Here is a 22228-nt window from a genome sequence, read left to right as displayed (position 1 = left end):
GGACAAACTTATTTAAACAAATACTATATTCTTACACATAGATGGCACACAATGATGCTAAATTGATTTTTTGCACAATTGTTTTCTCTTCAGAATAAAAATTTCAATTTACATAGCTACTGGAATAAAGCTTCTATATGTTCTTTAAATCCAAGTTGGGTGGATAGTTTTTCTTAACAATCCTCTACTAAAATCAGAACTGAATTCAGTTCTCATGGAAGAAAAGTGACAATAATAATTATTTAGTCATATCGATAATACTTTCCTCGTAATACATGCTTTCACGTAACATCTCCCATGACACGTGGCACTTCCGATAACTGGACACACCATCAATATTCCCGAGAAGCTTTCTGCTTACAACTATACTATAAGCGTAACCTGTATCCATCCACAATAATATTCTTCCCATAGTAAACACTTCACTCTGGCCATAGAGACGGCATAACCGTCTGCGGCCCGCCCATCGTCTGATGGGAATGAAAGACTTGTGAAAAAAAAAAAAAAAAATTTATCACGTAAATTAAGCATTCTGTGAGATTGTACACATCCGCGACTTTTTTTGGTTACAGTAATGCCAACTTGTGAGAAAAATCCCATATTGTGGGAGTTTTTGATCTTATTTTCTCGGAAAGGCATAATAAGCAGCATATATGGGATTTTTCAAGAAGAACGAAATTTACGGCTTATCCATTTAGATCAGCGTTTCCCAACCTTTTTCAGCTTGCGGCACACTACGGATGTTAGTTGGATTCTCGCGGCACACTTATAGATATTATTATTTGTAAATTTGAAACATGGTGGTATTCTTTCTGTGACTTTTTATCTCCTCCTTACAGAGAAAAAAACTCTATCACTGGTTTTTTCCCGTGGTAAATCATTATGCATATTTTTCATTCTAATTTCAAAATAGAAAACAATTGCAATGAAATATTGGACTTAGGTTTTTGAAAATACGCTTTCTTTTTAAAAACTGCATCCAACCTTTTACTAAGAAGGAAGATCACTAAATAACGAACGAACAAACAAATTTATTTTACTTTTAAAACACAAATGTAGGTAATTTGTCGAAAGGATTGAATGATATTTTAAATTTTCAAGTTACGAAATAGACTGCAACAATAAAGAATCAATAATGGTCATAACAATGATAAATACCTTTTTGAACATTAGAAATGTACAGAACAGTAACCCGGTATGAAACTTAAAATTGTAGATTCATAGTAGAGGTTCATAGTAATGTGAAATACAAATATACATTTTTCTCTACGTTTTACAATTTGATTGCTATAAAATTAAAAATTTTGTTTCGATTTCTCGCGGCACACCAGCGGCCCATTCACGGCATTGGGAAACGCTGATTTAGATATTGTAAAAAAGTGACTAACACAGAGAAATTTAAAGTTTAATATTATAGCAAACCTTTAATGAGTATAACGTGGGAAATTCACACGTAAAATGGGATTTTTTGCCTCTCGACATGGGATTTCATATTGTTTCAGGTTGGTATCACTGCTTTGGTATTAGAGTTTGGACTAGTAACGATTTTATATTCACTAAGTACAGAATAGATGTAGACTCGAGGAGATACAGTAACACGTTTATGCAAAAATGCCAAATAAATACTTGAAATTGATATTTATTGTTATGATATTCTTATAATGAAGTATTGCAAGATTCTCTAAATTTTTCAATCATCGTTACCATAGGAAAAAACAGGCATGTCCGAGAATTGTTCAAGGGGCATAACATACAAGTAGTAAAGAAAAGAAGTGAGTCTGTATGAAGAGCACGGCTGTTAATATAGGACGAATATGCCAAGAACCTTTATATTACAGGAATATTTTCAATATACAGTAAACAAAAAACGACAAATTAGTTAACATAACCTATTTGTATATTTTGTGATGAATATTGTACCTTGTCAGTATATATAGAAGGCTGCTATATTGTGTTTGTTACTATTATGCTTGTCATTTACGGAGCAATTTTGCTCCCTGGGTTAGTGATTATGTGTGTATCGTTTAATCAAAAGTAATAATGAAAACTGTGAAATTCAATTTTCACCTAAAGAATTCGCCCCCGAAGGAATACCTGAAGGAACACCAGGTACTCTCTGTAATTAAAACTAGGTAATAAAATATAGAGTGTTCCATAAAGGACGCTGACATTGAAGAAACAAATCATTGGACAAAGCTTCATTGAAATGGATTATATTATGTATTTCCTATCAGTAGCATTTTCTACTTAACGTAAGAAACACAACATCAGACAAATGCCCACCTGTACTGAGTCTGCATAAATTTATACACTGAAGAAAATTTGAGATAACATTCTCACAGAGGTCTTCAATTTCTCCGATCAAGCGTAGGGTTACGTTCTCAGTTCCAATAAAGTGCACCAACGATAGAACTAGAGTCGCCAACCTCACAGAATAGAAGTATTGATTTTCGTCTTTAAAATTTTCCTAGCATACAAAAAATATCGTTTATTCATTATACATATGATAATTCTAAAAATAAGAATACTACTACCAATAATAGCAATAATATATGACAAACTTATCTAGTAATCTTCGGTTGCAAACTCATCTAGTAATCTTCGGTTGCAAACTCCAAATCGGCGTCATTGTCCGTATCATCTTTCAAAACCTTACAAGGAAATGGTCTCTAGCTGACAAGTTCTAATTGGACGAAATTTCGTATAGGTACTAATTTGAGATCGGTGAATAACAAGGAAATAGTCATTCGTTTCGCTTTTCAATACTTTGCTAGATATACATTGTAATGCAAAAGTAAAATAACATAGAAACATACTGTAATACACCGGTATAGAACGATGAAAGCAAACAGTGGAATAAAAAATGAATATGCGAATCTCATGGCAATAAGGAGGAACGCAGTGGTGTCGCAGGGAAATCTCCCGTTGAGTAATGGAGGTTCCACATGAAAATGTAAGCAGAAACACTGTTGGATGTTGAGATCCTGAAAAGAAGTACGAGTCTTTGAGGACACATGTCCCTGAAATCGTACAGTTTACCAATTGCAATAGCACCTTGGAAGATCAACATTAGAACGGAAACTGGGTTCCAGCGACTGTAAAGGAAACAGTAATAGACAAAGTTTGGCAAAAGGAACAGCCTAACTCACATGTTCGCGTGCGGTAGGCCGCGCCTTGTTTATCAATGTCGCTTACTGTGCATGTCAGAATATCATCCCGCATACATGATTCAAATATAGCAAGTCCTTGTCTTACCCATGAACAATAGATTCATACGACAGGCTAATCCAAGTACATACGAAAATACGCAAAAGCGAATCGAATGACTATTCCCACGTTACTCACCGACCTCAAGTTAGTATCTATATAGCATTTCGTCCAACTTGGACTCGGATTACATAGTTATCTTATGTTGCATTCTGGTTTGCATCATCGAGATCCGGGTTCGATTTCCGACCGGAGCTCATGTGGTTCGGATTCCACGTTAATCAGTAGGTCCACGTCTCATATAGCCTCGCTGCTGAACTGGACGTTAAACTCAAAATCAACTCAAGTCAACTGTTTTGCATCACCCTGTATATCTCGTAAAGTACGCAAAAGCGAATCGAATGACTATTCCTTCGTTATTCACCAACATCAAATTAGTATCTATACGAAATTTCGTCCAATTCGGACTCGGATTACATGGGTTGTCTTATGTTGCATTCTGTTTTGCATCACCCTGTATATCTCGTAAAGTACACAAAAGCGAATCAAATGACTATTCCCATGTCATTCACTGATCTCAAGTTAGTATCTATAGGAAATTTTGCCCAATTCGGTCGGACTTGTCAGGTTGGGACTGTACCATTTCCTGGTTAGTTGACACTATTTTGAACAATAACAATATGCTCATCTTCTGGTAAACGTAATTGAATTTAGAGAATGTATGCAGGGTTGTCATTTGCCAATTCTCACATCTTTAGTGATTTATTTTAGCGGGAATGATGTTTAAAACCTCTGTTCGTGTGTGTTTTATCATTATTAAATGCATATCTAAAATTTATTTACACATTTAAAAAATGCAGAAAAGTGATCGTTCGAAAATTATAGTATATTCACATATTATCGCACGGGTATTGCCGTATATCAAGACAAATTATTATCATATCGACGGTGTTAAGGTAGAAGGTCGTAACCCTCAAAAATTGAAACTATGGATTTTTATCTTATTCAGCTCACTATAGGTCAGGCCATATGTGAGAAAAATTGTAAGCTTTCAGCCATAAAGGACTTTGTGCCGGTGAAAGCATCAAAATCGAACAGGTTTCCGGTCTGGTACGACAATGAACTTCGTGACCTTCTTAAAAACAAAAAGCTTGCCTGGTCTCTATGGAAATCACATCCGAGTGACTACACATATAAAACCTTTGCTAGAATTAGAAGTCTTGCCAAGAAGGTACAGCGACGTAAATATTTTGAATACATGGACTCAATTGGTGATTTTACTGTTAGTAACCCTAAAGTCTTTTGGTCTGTAATTAAATCTAGAACAAAATCTCCGGGCATACCGGCAACAATTCAAGATGAAAATACTGAAGCGAGTGATGATCAAAGACCAGACCTCTTCAATAACTACTTCTGCAAAACATTTACTTCCCTTTCCTCTACAACCCATCTCCCCCCTCTCCATCCCATCTGTTCGGACACCTTATCCATTCTCTCTACCACCCCGGGCGAAGTTCTGGCTCTCTTGCTATCGTTATCTCCACATAGATCACTTGGACCTGATAAAATTAGTCCTCTTTTTCTCAACAAAACTGCTTCAGTTATTGCGGTTCCTCTATCTATCTTATTCAATAGATGCTTCAAGGAAGGGTATTATCCCACCAGTTGGAAACTGGCTCACGTGACCCCAATATATAAATCAGGACTTAAAGATCATGTATCCTCCTATAGGCCAATATCTCTTCTTTCTGTAATATCAATTATCTGCGAAAAAATAATTAAAGACAGGCTACTTAAATTCACCTCACCTTACATCCATAGTTCTCAGCACGGCTTTCTACCGAAAAGCTCAAGTCTCTCAAACTTAAGTACTCTTCTTTCCTGTGCAGTCAAATGTATGAATAACAATACTCAATTAGATGTTATCTACTTTGATCTCTCGAAGGCCTTTGATTCTGTCAGTCACATTCATCTTCTTCATAAACTCTCCAATAGATTTAATGTACATGGCAAATTTCTCTCTCTAATCACAAGCTACTTGAAGGACCGTAAACAGAGAGTTGTTCTTTCAGGGGCGACTTCTAACCCCCAACCCGTGATCTCAGGGGTGCCTCAGGGGAGTGTACTTGGGCCTCTACTGTTTGTCCTGTATATGGATGATCTCTACACGCACTTATCAGCTCAACCTAGTGGCCTTCTGCTTTTTGCTGACGATTGTAAGTTATACAGAGAAATATCGTGTCTCCATGACACAATTGCTCTACAGGAAGACATAAATTACCTTACAGGCTGGTGTGAAATGTGGCACTTGAAACTCAACAGTAAGAAATGTGACAGTATTACTATTACTTTGAAAAAGTCTCCTGTTCCCTCCACATACCATATCAACGATTCCCCTATCACACATTCTGCTAGTCATAACGATCTTGGTGTCATCTTTGATTCAAAACTCACCTTCTCTGACCACATCTCCTCAATACTAAAGAATTCAATGCGCATGTTGGGACTTCTTTATCGATTCACCGAACTACGCACTGTTTCTTCATTAGCAACTTTTTATAAGACTTTAATAGCGCCCAAGATCGAATACTGCTCTCCCATATGGGCCATGGCAGCACCTACACATCTCTCCAGACTTGATTCTGTTCTCAATTTCTTCATTGCTATAGTCCGATTTCGTGTTCCTGCACTTCGAATATTATCTAAGAAGGAGCTCTTGCGACATCTTAATATTCAGACTCCCGAAGTACGCAGAATTATCTCTGATCTGAAATATCTACATAAAATAGTTAATGGAACCTTAAGATCGGAAATATTACTTCAGGAACTATCCTTACGTGTCCCTTCCCGCATCACTCGGAATACCCACCTTTTCCATCTTGCCCGTCCTAGGTTGGCTGTTATACAGAGGTCTCTTTTTTATAGAATACCAAACAGTTATAATCAAGTAACAACTGATGTGGACATTTTTTCGAGCTACCCAGTGTTTGAAAGAGCAATTAAACGAGCTTTGACGGAATAGTTTTACTTTTACACTCTTTTTTTTCTATGTTGTTGTTATTGTTGTCTTGTTTTTTTTCTTTCTTTTGTTAGCACGTCCCTGTGTAAAATGGCAAAGTTATGCTGTATCTGGGAAATTGTTCAATAAATAAATAAATAAATAAATAAATAAATTGAAGTTAGAGGTTGTTTTCTTGCTCTCCTAAAAAAAATGGAAATGCGACTTATGACTTTTTACCTTAAGGCTAATCATTACCCTAACCTATTCCAACCTAAGACCAATATTCTGCAAACCGCAATAAAAACAATGCTTACCCAGGTTTTAAAGCGCAATTTTTTTTAACTGCAATTTCATTCCCAGTCGAAACTGGGCGGGCCACAGAAGGTAACGCCTTCTCCGGGGCCAGAGAAAAACTGAAGTGTTAGAGGTGCCTGTTTATAGATGGGATACAGGAAGTTATTGACGGTGGTGATGTATGATCATGATTATATCTTTAGATGCAGTACAAGAAGTGCCGGGTAGAAGAGATTATGGACGATAGATATGTTAATTGACAATATTTTAACAAATAAAGTCTCAAAGTACCTTTGGTACTAAGGAAATATTTTTTGTTTGTCTAATGAAAGGTTGCAATAATTTAGAACTATTACAATGCTCTAACAGTGGAATAATTTTGTATATTGTAGTATTTATCCATATATTTCTTAGTAGCATTTTAAAACACCAAACAATAGTGTGAAAAAGAACAAGACATTGTGTCCTCTAGTTTCTTTCCATTTTAGTGAATCTGAAATAATATCTCATTTGGAAAATAATGTCTACGTACAGTGATTGATTGGCAACCTTAAACTTACTTGGGCACTGGAAAAGTACCCAAAAGAAACATAAACTTAACTGTAGAAATAAGATACACATACAGTAGAAGAGTAAAACCATTACGAAACCAATATTACTATATTGTCGTCAAATCTATAACGCAGAACTATCTCAGATACAGCGAAAATAGAACGTTATTAGCTATAATTTACGATAACTAAATTTTAAGATTCAAAAGATATGTAGAAGACGGCTGCATTTACATCTATCATTTAAGAAATCATGATATTTAATCAGAAATATGCTAAGAAAATGGTGAACAAGGAATTTTTCATACAAACCTATGGAGACGATATCCTTCTTTTAAGAAATTCAAAAAAGCATAAGGTTAGGGACATGCCGAAGATACCTCGCGATCGAGGTCGAGGTTTAAGTCGCGGTCGCTACCTCGATGTGTAGGTCGCGATGGATGAAGGGCGCTTATAGCGAGGAGATCGTACCCTGGCTTTTAAGTTCTCAGTTTGAGGAGAAACATTACTGTGACGCAAGGGAAATTATAGCGTCAGTGCATAAAAATCACTGCGAAACCACATTTTGAAATTGAAAGGATCAGTTTATAAATAGGAATGGACGCGAGACGAAGTATGAGAAATACCAAAGTCTCGTCTCTTTTCTCGCAAAAATATTTGAGTCTCATCTCTTATTCATCTCTATCAATATTCTAAATCAAAGACTTTTACCTTTTATTGAATTTTCTGTGAAGAAAATGCCCTCTGTCAGAACTGAGGCGAGAAATCGTTTCCCAGTAAAATTTTATAAATAAATAAATCAGGTATGTCTTCAAGTCTCAAGGGGGAGGGGTTGTGAATAGCAGCAAATGAAGTTTCGGCCACTGCAATTCCATTATTCGATGTTTCTTCCCTGGATACGTGCCTGCCTTTACAGGTATTTCTTTACCTATATCAATAACAAATTTAGAAGAAACCCTTTTTATTCATCTCGGAATTGAGGCGTGTGTGGAGTTTTTAAGCATAGGTATGATTAACAGTAGCCTTTTTTCTTTTAAAATTCTACAATTTACGGACTTCAGCCTGAAAGTCCCTTCTCTGTTACCGCCATTACCTTATATAATACTAAGCTAAAGTATAATTCTCAAATAAATAACTTATCTGACATTCCCATTTGAGTTGCTATTTTCTTCCATTCTCTATTAAAAACGTGCCTACTATGATGTTGTTATGTTTCTTATTCCATATTGCTGGAACATTCCTTATTAGTTCTATTAATATGTCTTTCATAATCAAATATAATAGTGCAGCAAAACTTATCAAGCATAAACACACACACAATCCTCTGCAGACGAAATTCCAAACAAATGAAGACTTTATTCCGTGTAACGCTTCAGGGAGAACCAATGAGAACACAAGCCACAGCAATGCTTCCGCTGAACATCGATGCAAAAACAAACTCAGTTGTTCATCACAGAGACCACTAATTCACCCTCGCGTTCGACCTCTAGGTCACGATGTAGCGCACATCTTCGGCACATGCGCTTACCTATTTGAATCCATCTGTTTGTGCCAGTATCGAGGGTGCGACCGCGACTTAAACCTCGACTGCGATCGCGAGGTATTTTCGGTATGTCCCTACCATAAAATAAGCGTTCTTGGATCACATTAGTGAAAAATAAATAAAAGAGAGATGAAAGAAAGAAAAATGAAAGAAGAAACCAGATGTATTAAGTATTGACAATTTTTATGATAGGAACGGAAAAGCATATCCACTAATCTTTTAATTAAGTACACATTACCTGGCAGCAGATACACGCAATATGACGTGGCATTAACAGCCGATTTACCTTTCCTTACCTCTGGATCATTTAATTTTTAGTTGTTTATAACTCACTACATTACAACAGTATCACAAATTCTAAACAAAGATATTTACAAAGGATACAATAGTCTTTGACTAGAAATCCGTCAATTTCATTTAAGAATAGTAAACTTATTCAGCTATAGGATACAATTATGAGGGTTGATGTCGTTCCACTATACAAAATAGCGATGTTGTGTAAGTTTGTGTGCAGAGTACAAAATCGCTCACCGACCAATGGTAGGTTGTTACTACAAGCTGGTGTTGCATCTAGTCAGCATGAGGGTAAAGTAAAGCATTAGTACTCTCGAATTTGCTCAGTCGTGCATAGAGGAAAGGTGCGCTAGAAACGATGGGTAAAGCGTATCTAAGATGATTGTTTATTTATGATTCTCTAATATGACGGTTTCTTCTCACGGTTGAAAATAATTACATTTTTCCTGTCTCCGTATGAAGATCAACCTTCCGATGCTAATGTAAATTTAACCCATTGTGTCAAGTCAATTAGGGATACCCACGGTAAAAGATTTGAGACTGTTTCCCTCGGAAGAGTCATTTTAAAAGTGAAGTCACATCTCGCAAAATGTATACGTTTCTATGAGAAGAACGTCTTATTTACAACGTTATATTTAATTTCTTTCTATTTTCGTTTGTTGTGGAGAAGTTACAAATTATTGCATTGGTTTATGGTCTAGAAAATAACGTTCTGCTTAACATTGAGTCTGGCAACTTACACAGTTTGTTGGCAAATTCAACCTCACACATGAGCTCCGAAATTCTTGTATACTTTATATACCTTCAATATAAGGAGTGTACACAACCGAGGAAGGATTGTATAATATTTTAGGGGTCCGAACAATATTAAATATATAGCTAATCTTCCATCCAGTACGTAAACTTGTTTATAAGTGGTTATTATAATTTATAAGCACACAATAATCAGGGCAGTGCGGGGAAGGGATTGAGTGTGGAATAGATTCTAAGATAACTAATGATTTGAGAGAACTTTCGTGAGGAATAAGTAGAAGTCCAAGTAGCGCTTGCTAGGCCTCTTGGTAAATAGCCACCACAGTTGGGAGTTGTTATTGCAAAACCGTAGTTAAAAAATGCCACCCAACAACAAAAATGCCACAAAATGCTAAAATTTGCCGTTTATACCTCGCACTGCCAAATGAAATTTTACTTTTTTCTTAAAGGTTACATTATAATTGAGTTCGCTGGCCATTGCTAGTAGTCAATGAGACCGTAGGGTCAACGATGACAGTTGATTAGCTCACCTTTGCCCACTGTTAAGCCTATTGTCTGTGCTGTTAGGGGTATGATTCATGAACATTGGGCAGATGACCAACCATACTTACCTCGTGTCATATCTTGGACAATCAAACATTGGCAACGATGATATTGAGCATGGCTCTCTTTAGCCTTCCTACGTTCCCGTTTGCATTTTCTCTCTTGAGTTGAAATTCCTTAGTTGATTTTTGATAGTTGATTTCAGTGCCGTCTTTTGTTCACAAGTTCTATTTCTCGTATATATTTTACTTACGAGTTCTTCGTTTGACTTTAAAAAAAATGCAAGATATATATATATCACATTAATCGTGAGCGTGAAACATCAATGCAATGAAGGTTGCGCTTCCACTTGGCCTCATGAGTTTAAATATATAACGGATGTCATTGTTAGTTCTTTTTGAGAATTCGTTTTATACAGATTTAAAAAATACAATTTAATGGTTTAGATTATATTTTTCAAACAGACAACAAAGAGTGATTTCGTAAGATCCAAAATATACAGTATCAAGATCAATCAGTCTTCAAAGAGAAGTACCACTCTATAACACCAAAACTAGGACCTCTGCCATTTTCTCTACATACATCAGATCTGATACCACTAATTTAAGCTTTGGAACTCCTTGTATACAATAAAGGAGAAATTCTGATCAAAGCATGTATTAACTAATAAATAATAGCGTTGCAGTTTCGGCAAATTAACTTTGCCTTCATCAGATAATGTGTCTGATGAAGGCAAAGTTAATTTGCCGAAAGTGTAAAGCTATGATTTATTAGTTAATAAATGCTTTGGTCAGAATTTGTCTTTCACTGTATACATCAGATGTATCAAAATTGCATACTGAAATACAACTATATGCAGCTGACAAAACCTGTTTATTCACGTCTCCAAAAGATGCACCACACAGTGCCGTCTTCATAAATGAGGATTTAAAAACTTTTGGTAGTCCGTGCTTATTTAAGTCATTGAAAGTAAATGTGACCAAATGCATAGGAATTAGAGAAAAGTTTGTGTGTGGACTGCACTTAACAGTATCAACTCTCAATAGCGTCAAGTAGAAAGTCGCAACTCTCTGTATGAGATTTGTCCATAACACGAAAAAAATCTTTAAAAAATTCTGCTCGTACTAAATAAGAACAAAATTATAACAATGCCAAGAAGGCGGCTGTTGTCAGATACATAAAATCATAAAAAGTAATTGTTCCGTTCACCATAAAAGCTTATCTGATGTTTCGAAACTGAATACACCCATACCAAATAAAAAGTTCTCAAACCTTCGACATTCCACAGCACACACTAACAAAAGCTGCGAAAACTTCTTCTGCTACAGCTGTAAGACCTTGGAATTCATTTCTTCACGTTGTAACAGAATGTGTGGATTCTTGACCTCGAAAAGTTAAAATTAACAATTATCTTTTCTGCCAACAAAATTTACTTGAGTATCTACGTCTTGGATCTGCAGCTAAACCACGTTTTATGCACCATATTGCACCTTCTTCATGTCTTGCATTCGTGGCAATGAAACCCTACGCTTCTTGGAACTCTAATTCATATCTTTTATCCATGATATCACTACCAAATTTCGCTTCTAAACAGTACCAAAACTGATCATTTCCAGTTTTGTTTTTTACTATCGATTTCCCTTCGTCTCTAACAGAAAGTTTAATTTCTGTTTTACCTACAGAAGACACGAATCACTCTATCACATTTCGGTCAGCTTTAGGTATAATCCACACTCTGAAATGGCACAGTTTGACATCCCTTTTTAATTTAAAATAATTAATTAAATCTACCTAAAGCTTTCCCAAGTCTTTATATAAATGTTACAATAAGTGATACCACAAACTACTATTTCTTTTGTATCTACTTCTTCTTCTTTACATTAACATAGTTTTATTCCGATTATTATTTAGCTTTATTCCTATCTATTATATCGTTCTAATTGGTGATGTCATTCTGAGCTCTTTTTTTTTTTCGTATGAACGAGACAAATATTAGTATATTCAGCGATCAAGTACGAACATCTGCTGTGCAAAATGTGAATTATCGTTACAAACGTTCTCAGTATGTGGATGAATTGCATCCCATACAATGGTAAAAGACCGTGACTACAGATACGGTCATCTTCCATTTTAAATTCTTCGAAGAAACAGATAGGCTAACCTTCTGGTTATGATGACCAGGCCACGTTTGCAGATACAGTTTTTCTCATTGTCAAATAACAAACGATCTTTTGATGCGACAGGGTCGGATCCAGAGGGGGTCGATCGGGGCTATTGCTCTCCCAGAAGAGGAATATTTCTTATTTTAAATATAAATAAAACATATTTCAGAGTATGGAGCTCTTAAAAGTAGCTCTAAGTAGCAGTATTACAACCTACCGAGCCCGCAGAAACCCGTCCTGGATCTGCCCCTGTGATGCGCCTGGTGTTAACAAACCAATTTCGGCCAAATTTGCAGATACGGTGTATTTGAATGGCTTGTTCAATTGAATTTTACCAACATCATCTGACATATTTCCTATTGCTATCTATAATGTGATCCAGTGCACCGTAGAAACTTTCAAGCTAATAACCTAAATGAATGAGTGTACGCCTGCCTACGTGACTGAGGAAAACCAGGAAACATTTAAATTTGGAATCTTTAAATTTCGTATTTTGTGTTGTTATACATTTCCGCGAAGATCACACGAAATGACCCCTCGCTTATCCTAGATAAAACATCGACTTTTCGCCAACGCATTCTGTATTAACTGCTATCATGGCTTCCTATTTGTATTCTTTGAGTCCAAATTTACGTCGGAATATATCTGGGAATCCCTTATCCACTCTGCTATATGGCTTGGGCACGTAAATATGAATTTGAATTTGTGGAGAACGTAAATTAAACTTCCTGTACGTAGTTACTCGCACACATAGCAAGTTCCATGGTTTCTCATATTTGAGATAACCTGTATCAGTATGTATTTTCCCATGCTTTATGATAACCCTAACTCAAATTATAGATATTCTCTCGCAGATCTATTATATAAACTTTTTTCTTATTTTGATCTATAAATTCTTGTAGAATGGAATGAAATTAAATCTTCCAGTTTTACACCCCACCGTTAAGACGTGAAGGCTGAAGCTGACGATGACGAATGAGATTAGATGAATGATAAAATGGAGTAATTGAGAAAATACCAAGAAAACGTTTGATTCAGCACACAGGAGGGAACGCTTTACCACTAAAACCCCGAACCCTTACCTTCTCTTATCATTTGTTGGTGTCGTCAAATTTTCTGTATTTTGTCATGCAACATATTCAGACTATCTGGATTTTCTTTAAATTTTTTTTATCTGTATTTGTTATCCAATTTGCCAAACAAATAGGTAAAGTTATATTATGTAATATAGATAAGCAAAATTGACTCTTGTGAGCTGTGTAGGTTGATCGATTTCACAATTGTTAGAAATGATTTTTTATTGAAAAGTGTCCATTATTTGTTACAATAAAACAAATGTACCCCACTACTTGTTTTTATGTACATAGATTTATTTATATGTGAAGACGGGAAAAATAAGAATTCAAATCAAACTTTGAAAGCATATAGAATAAAAGGTTTATATTACTAATTCTAGCGCAAAAATCTAACAAAAAGTGTTTATATTCACATAATTGCAAGGCCTCCCGGTATTACTAACATCTCAATTGCTTTACTTAATGTTGTTTCCTATTTGCTTGTTGACTATTGAAAGGCCTTCTCCCAATAGATTTTCTAAAGAGCCCGTATGTTTCCCACTTGTCTTTTTATGTTTTCCCAGTGTTTCGTAAATTTGCCATTTTTTATACACCAACATAATTAAAAGAATGTTGCTGGAAGATGTTCTCAACTATGAGTTTGAGTGAAGCTCCCTGGAAAAATACTAAATGGTTATTACGTAACCTCTTTTATTTTATGTATCCCTTATTTTATTTTATGTGAGACTCCTACAAGTATTTTCATTTCCTTCCAGTCTTACTGTTCCATAATGATGCACTTGTAACCAGAGACACCCGCAGGATTTTTTTTCAAGGGAGGAGGGGTTACCGACATACAAAGGCAATGGCTAATACACACACATGTTAATCCACGCGCGCACATAGTACATCATACAAACTAATGGGTATTTAGGCGCACATCCGTACTAATTACAGTAAAAATTATAATATTACAGTATTTTATATAAATACATTAAGCACTATAGTATGTGAGTAACCAAATTACTATAACTTGACACAGAGTATATTTCCAAATAATGAACACCCTTCGAAATCCCAGGAGTCAAATTGTCACAACCTTTGCCCCCTGCTGTCGGCGCCCATGCTCCCAACTTATCAAGTACATAATTTAGTTTGCACAATATAGTATTTTGTCGTCAAAATGTAAAACTATTTTTATATCTGATTGGAGAATAATGGAAGTATTTTATCACTGTATTCATAAAATGAATCAGAAAAGTATATCATTCTACTTCCATTGTCATGGTTTCAAGTGTTGCTCTAAAACAAAAGTAAACTTTATTTCTTAATGTGGCCACTCTAGAAAAAATGTCCAACTTCTCTAAGTTTTCGATATTACAGAGAAATAATAATTGGAAAATGTTACATCTTGACTCAACAAATAAGCGGCCAATTTAATCGAGTGTCAAATTTAGTTAAGTTGACGAATGAACGGGTTTTGCTGTTCTTTTTTATTACTTTTGGAATCTTTAGTAATATCTTTGGAATTATATGGTACTGAAATAAACTATCCTGTAAAAAAGAGACTATATTTATTAGTGATGTTTACCTGATTATCTTTCTTTGTATTTTTATGTAATTTATTAACGGATAAATATGTATATTAAATATGTACTGTATATGTTTGTTTTGAACATACATACATGTACTCGGCCGCAGATCCTTCCCGAGTATGATGAGTATTATTCTATTTTGTTTTTTGCAAATAACATTCAGTTGTTGTCATTTAACATTATCCTATTTAAAGCAAGCAACGTTGGTTTGTGTCAATATGTCATTGTTTGTGTTGGTACAAATGAGAGCTCTCGTAAATATTTGAATTAATAGTTTGTTCCAGAAGACGTGTTTCTGTTTATATATACAGTATTTGTTTCTGAAAATGGAAGGTATTTATATATGTGTGTGAGAGAGATTCACAATGTGTTGTAAAATGTTTTAAGGGAAATGTTTATTAAATAATTTTAAATAAAGGAACATGTAAGTATCTCCTTTACCCATTCTTACATCACATTTAATGTTTAGTTGTTTCTGGTTCGATGATTGATCACTGGAAATGTAATTGTGACGTCAGCATCGGGGCTATTTTGTCGCCATCACAATAAAATCAATGGCCGACACTTTCTGTACATTAAAAATTCAAAACGAAAAATCGTTAAAAAGTTCAACATCAAGCATGAACACTAAATAAGGGATTTAAGCAAGAGATAACTATAAACATTAAAACAGAGGATGTGAAAAAGCTCTAAGAATAATAACAAAATATGAAGTATATATCAAGAAAGTAAGTAGATAATAATAATAGTGTAACACACAACAGGAACAAGTAAAAATAGAAACGTTAATTACTCCAATTTCGCGTATAAAACTTATAATGCGGTCTCTAAACACCAAATTAACCCCAAAAACGAGATTAAAATTTTTAGATAGTTTTAAATGTTCTCTGTAGCCGAAAATTCTGAATATTCTACAAAGCATTCGACAATAATACTCAGTAGGACGATGCAGTCTTCAGGAAACAAACGGTTAGCGTCACAAACTCAGTAAGAATTAGTGAAATGAAAGCCTTCAATACGCAAGCGTTACAGCATCACTTTTTTTTACCTCGGCGACTAGTGCGCGACGAAACCTGCGAATTGCCGAACACCTGTGACACTGCTCCAGTGTAACTTCTGCCAATGCGGGTGTTCTTGGCTGTTGTCTAGTTAGACTCGTTTTCCTTTCTGGCACTAAGCAGATATTGACGATACAGCATTATTACTGCAGCCGATGGTACCTCATAGAAGCATTATTTAGAGAGGATAAGAGGGAGGGGCATACCTACTGATTTAGAGTAATATCTATATTTTAATCAATTGCATATACTAATAACAACGTGGGATTCTTATGCATGTGTACAACTTTGATCCCCTCCTCCAATCAAAATCTGAAATTGCGCTTTAGAAGAATATCCTGCAATGCGGAGATTACTAAAAGCATTCTCCAAGGTTATAATAACGTGTTGTGACTGTTCACACAAGCGCATGACGCCACGAAACATTAAGTAAATAATCTAGTAGAAGCTAAACTGCTCGTAATTCAACATATAAAACACAGGCGATCAAGACTAAATAATGAAATGGCCTTACCTACGACGAAGGCAGAACCAACAGTATTATCACCTATCGAATCATCTTCATAAAACACATTAAAATTGGGATACTATTCTAACAACACCGCAAGCTCTTACTGATATTCCTGGATAATAGTAAACTTTTTGGTATGTGATAATAACCGAGAGCTGAGACTTGGAGTCAAGCACAAACATGTAGCAATCAAAAAGACAACCATACAAATTCGTCTTCAGTGAAACTTTCACGTAAGTACCATGGGAGTGAAGTCCCAACACATGTTGCATACCTATTACAAATCTGACTACCGCAAAACGGAAGACTGCAAATGGGGTATCCAACACACATGGACAGTACAGTGTCTGAGATGTCTCTCACGACTGTAGGCTAACGGCTGTTAGGTGCCTTCTTCAGCATAAAAGTCAAAACAAGACTCGTACGGAAAACAGTAGTAGTTAGAATTCCCGTCTGATGAATAGTGTGGTGTTTCAGCAGAAAGAGCGACAAGACGAATAAGCAATACAATCGTAGTTCAATTTGCATCGAATTACGTACAATATAGTCGCAATAGTGCTACACGATCAGAATCTCAGGTGCAGTGAGTAAGTACACAAAGCAAGTTTAGACACTAGCTTTACTTCGAGAGAAAAAGTAAGTACTCGAAGGAAAGAGCATTTATAATTCCGAATGAGCGGTATTTACGTTAAGCGACAATCAAACATCAAACCGAAAAACCGAACCGTGTCAACAAATGAGATAAGAATATCACCGATATACAAATTCGGATCAAATAAGAAAGTCCAATGGTCACAGTTATATGTTGTGTGTTTAGACCACAAAGTGAAAACGTATTTTGTTCGAATAGCGAACAAGGCACTTTAATGTAAGTTGAAGCTTTCACATAAGACAGCATTAGTTTGTTGCAGTATAAATTACAGAAAGAAACATAAGATTTTTTTTCATTTTGAAATATGAATGTTCAAAGTGATTAAGGTACTGCTGAAGAAGATAGAAAGGATGGTTTATCTTCATTTGAAAAATATACAGAGTACACTCAAAAGATGTATATATACTTTAACAGATTATACACATGAACATTCCACAATGTTGGATTTGATAAAGATAAAATGTGCAATATGGTTAATGATTTCCTTTTAACACACGTTGCTTACATGACCGTTAATTGAGCTTGTGACGTCAGGAACTTGCAATAGTACGTTAAAAGAAACTTACACTCTTCAAACGTCAACTGTGCACCGGCTATTTTGATTTTCTATCTTAGGTCACATTTTCATTATACATACAAGTAAGTAACGATATCTCTTGAGAGGAAATTATTATTGCTATCTTAATTCGATCATTTTTTTAAAAAAAGACATACATACATTATCTATTAAAGATTATTCATTTATTTATGTATTGAGACTCATACTTGGGTATGCACTCATTATGTATAGAGGTAAGCAAGAAAGTTTTGTCGGTTTTTGTGGAGGTCTGTGCTCAATTAGTTCTCATAGTGTGAATTGAATGTGAATGTAAGTTGTTGATGTGGTGTATATTATTTATTTATTTACTAAAATATTTACGATACAGCCAAAAGATCATTATTTTTGTAAAAGATTTATTATTTTCATGAAGCAAAGAGTGAATATTCTACTTGGGTTTAGAACTATCGCTACTACACTTTTAATTGACAACTAATAGTTTATGTTCATTATTTCTGTCCATTTTCTACAAATTACTTGCAGAGACTATTCGGAGTAGTAGTAATATTTCATTAAAGTTCAGTCATATGTTAATTACCGTTTCAGATATTTATAACTTTCCCCTTTCGGTTAGGATAATGATTAAAAATGAAGTTTCTTCTTTTTATAAAATTCTTGATAATTGTAATACTTTATTGAAAGGACGTAATTCTGTATTAGTTGGAAATATTCGAAAAAACTTCAATGAAGACGATAATACTAATGCAACATTACTAAAACAAAACATTGCTGTTTAAGAACTTGACAGAATCAAGCTTTTCTAAAAAAAAGGGGGGCAGCGTAGGGTATGGGATTCGAACTGATGATAATGGATAAAATCAAAATACTCAAGGAGAGCGCGTTAACCGTCTACTCTACGAAGGTACGGTAAGGTTCATTCTCTTAGTAAATGCATATTAGAAAATCACTACCACAAACTGCTTGACCGCATTGCATATTTTTGGTTTATTTCCTTTTATTTGTTTGTTTACGTATAAAATGTTTAATATCTATTATTATTAGAGCTGTGCAATATGTATAGTAACTAACATGATGAAAGATTTACGTTGTGTTTCTAATAAAGCATAAAATTCCCCCTCTCTCTGTACATTTTGCCACGCATTTGCCACGCTTAGCAAAATGGAACTTTGAATGTGTTTCAGAGTTAGAATGAGTTTCTGAGATTTCTCTTATTAATTATACGGTAACTTCTTTATTTCTTAATTTGTTACAGATATTTTTTGAAATATATGGTTTCTTTTTTCTGCATATTTCTAAGATATTTAACACTGTCTATCATAAGAAAGAGAGTTATTTCTATTTATGTAATTTTGAAAGACATACGACAGAAATTCTGGGCAGAAGTGTAGTTTCTTCTTTTACTTATACTCCATTTCTAGACACAGACAAAACAACTTTTCTCCAATTTATTGTTTCTGTAAACAAATCCCGTAATGACCCATACCTTTGATTTGGTGTTACTTGCTAGTTCTAAACTTCATGCGCCCTTTTCGTTTGTTTTTTTCCTTTTCTACTTAGGAAAGTAGAAATGAAAAGAAATAAAAATGGTTATGCCTGCGCGGGAATCCATCCGTAGACCACAAGATCTTCAGACCACCTTGCTATCGAATACTTTCCGAGGGAGGATGGCCAGAGCAGAGAAACTATTTCTTTGTTCAAGAGACATACGCACATTACTCTAGCTTCTTTACCTCGATCTATGTGCGAATTTACAGAACTAACTTGGTCTACAAATTTTGCGCGTGATTTCGTTAACAAGTTATTATTAGCTTCTACACTACACGCAACGTTGATAAAGCATTAAAGGAATAACACAAATTACAAATCGTGATCGAACTTACAACTCTAGTCACAAGAAGGATTCTATTCAAGGTATCACCTCACCTTCCTATCTGACAAAAGACCCGGTTCGATTCCCGGCAGGAGCTCGTGTTTCGGATTCCACATTTATCAGTAGGTCCCATCTCATATAGCTTTGCTGCTGAAACGGACGTTAAACTCAAAATCAATTCAACCTACCTAGAAGAAGGGCGAAACAAAATTCATTAATGCTACCACCTGACACACATTTATACTCCATTTTTGTTCTCATAAAATATTAATTATATCTCTATCCATAAGTGTAATAATATTATTAAGTTCATGTGTAAACCTGAAAAGAATCTGACACAAAGTATATCTCTTCTGTTCCTATCAATAGCTTCGACTATGTGTATTTTTCTTTCCTTCTTTTGTCATTCTAGTACTACTACTACTACTACTACTAATAATAATAATAATAATAATAATAGTAAATGGGCACTGTTTTTCACATAAACTTGGGACTTTAAGATCTACAGTGTGGAGCTCTGTCGACGATAACACACTGGACATTGTTTATAAAAAAAAAACGAAAAAGATTATTTGCTAAGTTGTTCTCTACGGTTTGAACTACACGAAATGATCATATTTCTTCGCGATAATGTGAATACGAAAATGAAATGTTGTGTTTCTACACAATTTCTTTTTCTCGAATGACTGGATAGTTAAAAAAAACCTTCTATTGTTGTAAAGAAAATAAAAAGTATGTCTTTAGGGAGAATCGATCTGAGAACCCCGTGAACTTTAGCCCACGGTGTTACCGATACACCAAGACCTGCATGCAAGGAAAGCGCCACATTGAGTGATTTGTAGAAAGAGTCCAAGCATTTTACATTGCATTGTATTTTTTTGTTGTTTCGTTTTTCTTAGGTCTACTCTGTGTTTTTTTGTAGAATGCACGAAAATGCAAATATATTTTTTGCCACGATGCCCAGGAATACTGTTTTAACTGATGAGCAAATAGGAAGCTACTGGCGAAATGATATGGGGCAATGTGTAGTATTTTATTTTCATAGCAGCAAGGGGCAAGATACGATCTCGCGAAAATCATGCATAAACTTTCTTGACAGAGAATACACGTGCTTCACAAAGTAGAATCAAACATGTTTAAAAGAGTTCGTATATGGAATACTGAACGGGACACGCACTTTTAGCATATATTATGAATAGGGTTAGGATTTTATTGCACTATAAATGCGGGGAAAATGCAAAATAAAAAATGCACTTATGCACTAAAAATCTAAAATGTGCACTATAATTTTAAAAATGCTTTCACAGAGAATCATCCGTTATTTTTATTAGTGCACCTTTCTCTCTCCCCCTCTCTCTCTCTCTCTCTCTCTCTCTCTCTCTCTCTCTCTCTCTCTATATATATATATATATATATATATATATATATATATATACATGGTTCTACACTGTTGTGTTTTTCTCAAAAGAGGCACGTAACACTGAGTTGCAATAAACAACAAAAATCATATGAAGATTTTCGAACTTGAATGTATGGCAGTTGTCTGCAAATAACGATTTGTGCATTGAAAAGGTTCTTTCTGTTTCTACAGAGACTACCGGAGCATATTCTAAATAGACCATATCACTTATTCCTACATCACTTTCTAATTTGGGCAGTACAAATTTTCTGCCTGAAACAATGTCCACTATCGCACGCAAAACATGATAACCTGAACTTTTTTCAGTACATCTGTCATTTTTCTTAACAATACCAGTCCTATTTCTCCAGGAATACTTTCTAATGCACTTACTGCATTTTTGATTCAGTCAATTGAAGTTGTCAACTTTTCTCCAGATTTCTCTAAGGAAGTAATCACACCTGGTAGAAATCCAAAATTAGATTGAATGTACACAAGCTTACCTTGAATTTCGGGATTGGCCAGTATCACTTGTGTATCGCGGAAGCTTCGGAGGGATCGAAAGAGTCTATCGTTTTCTTCACAGCTTCTAAGTTTTGAGAATAGTATTTACAGGCTTCTGGACACGTTCCACATCTGGTAAGAATGGGGCTAGATGGTAGAGGGAGTTCAGGATGCTCAGACTTAAAAGCAGCTACACGTGATGGGGCCTTACTGAACACTTTCTTTACACTTACTATAAGTTTATCAACATCAGGAAACTGCACACGTATCTCTTCAGCCACTCCGTGGCAACCATGCGCGAGGCACGTAATGTGAATCATTTTCGAATATAGCGCCTGCAGTGAATTCGCTGTTTTTACGATATACGGTGCAGCATCGGTTACAAAGAGCAGCACGTTTTCGTAAAGTACGCCATTAGGCCATAAGAGATGCATTGATTTTTCAAATAACTTACTGATCGTGGAATAATTGACCTTTTCCAGAACTTCGAAATTCTAAAGAAATATTTTACCCGGCCCATCCTCTGCATCACTCCAACAACAACATTCACTACATTTCGTTCTTCCGAATCACACGTTTCATCCACGGACACCCATATTTTCTTTCCGTCCATTTCTTGTCTAATACACTGCAATGTTTTCTCGTAAAGTTTGTTCACGTAATTCTTCCTTAATGTC

The sequence above is a fragment of the Thermobia domestica genome, chromosome 18 (assembly GCF_964235325.1).
Source record: "Thermobia domestica chromosome 18, izTheDome1.hap1.1, whole genome shotgun sequence".
Classification (NCBI taxonomy): domain Eukaryota; kingdom Metazoa; phylum Arthropoda; class Insecta; order Zygentoma; family Lepismatidae; genus Thermobia; species Thermobia domestica.
This window is presented reverse-complemented; position numbering follows the sequence as displayed.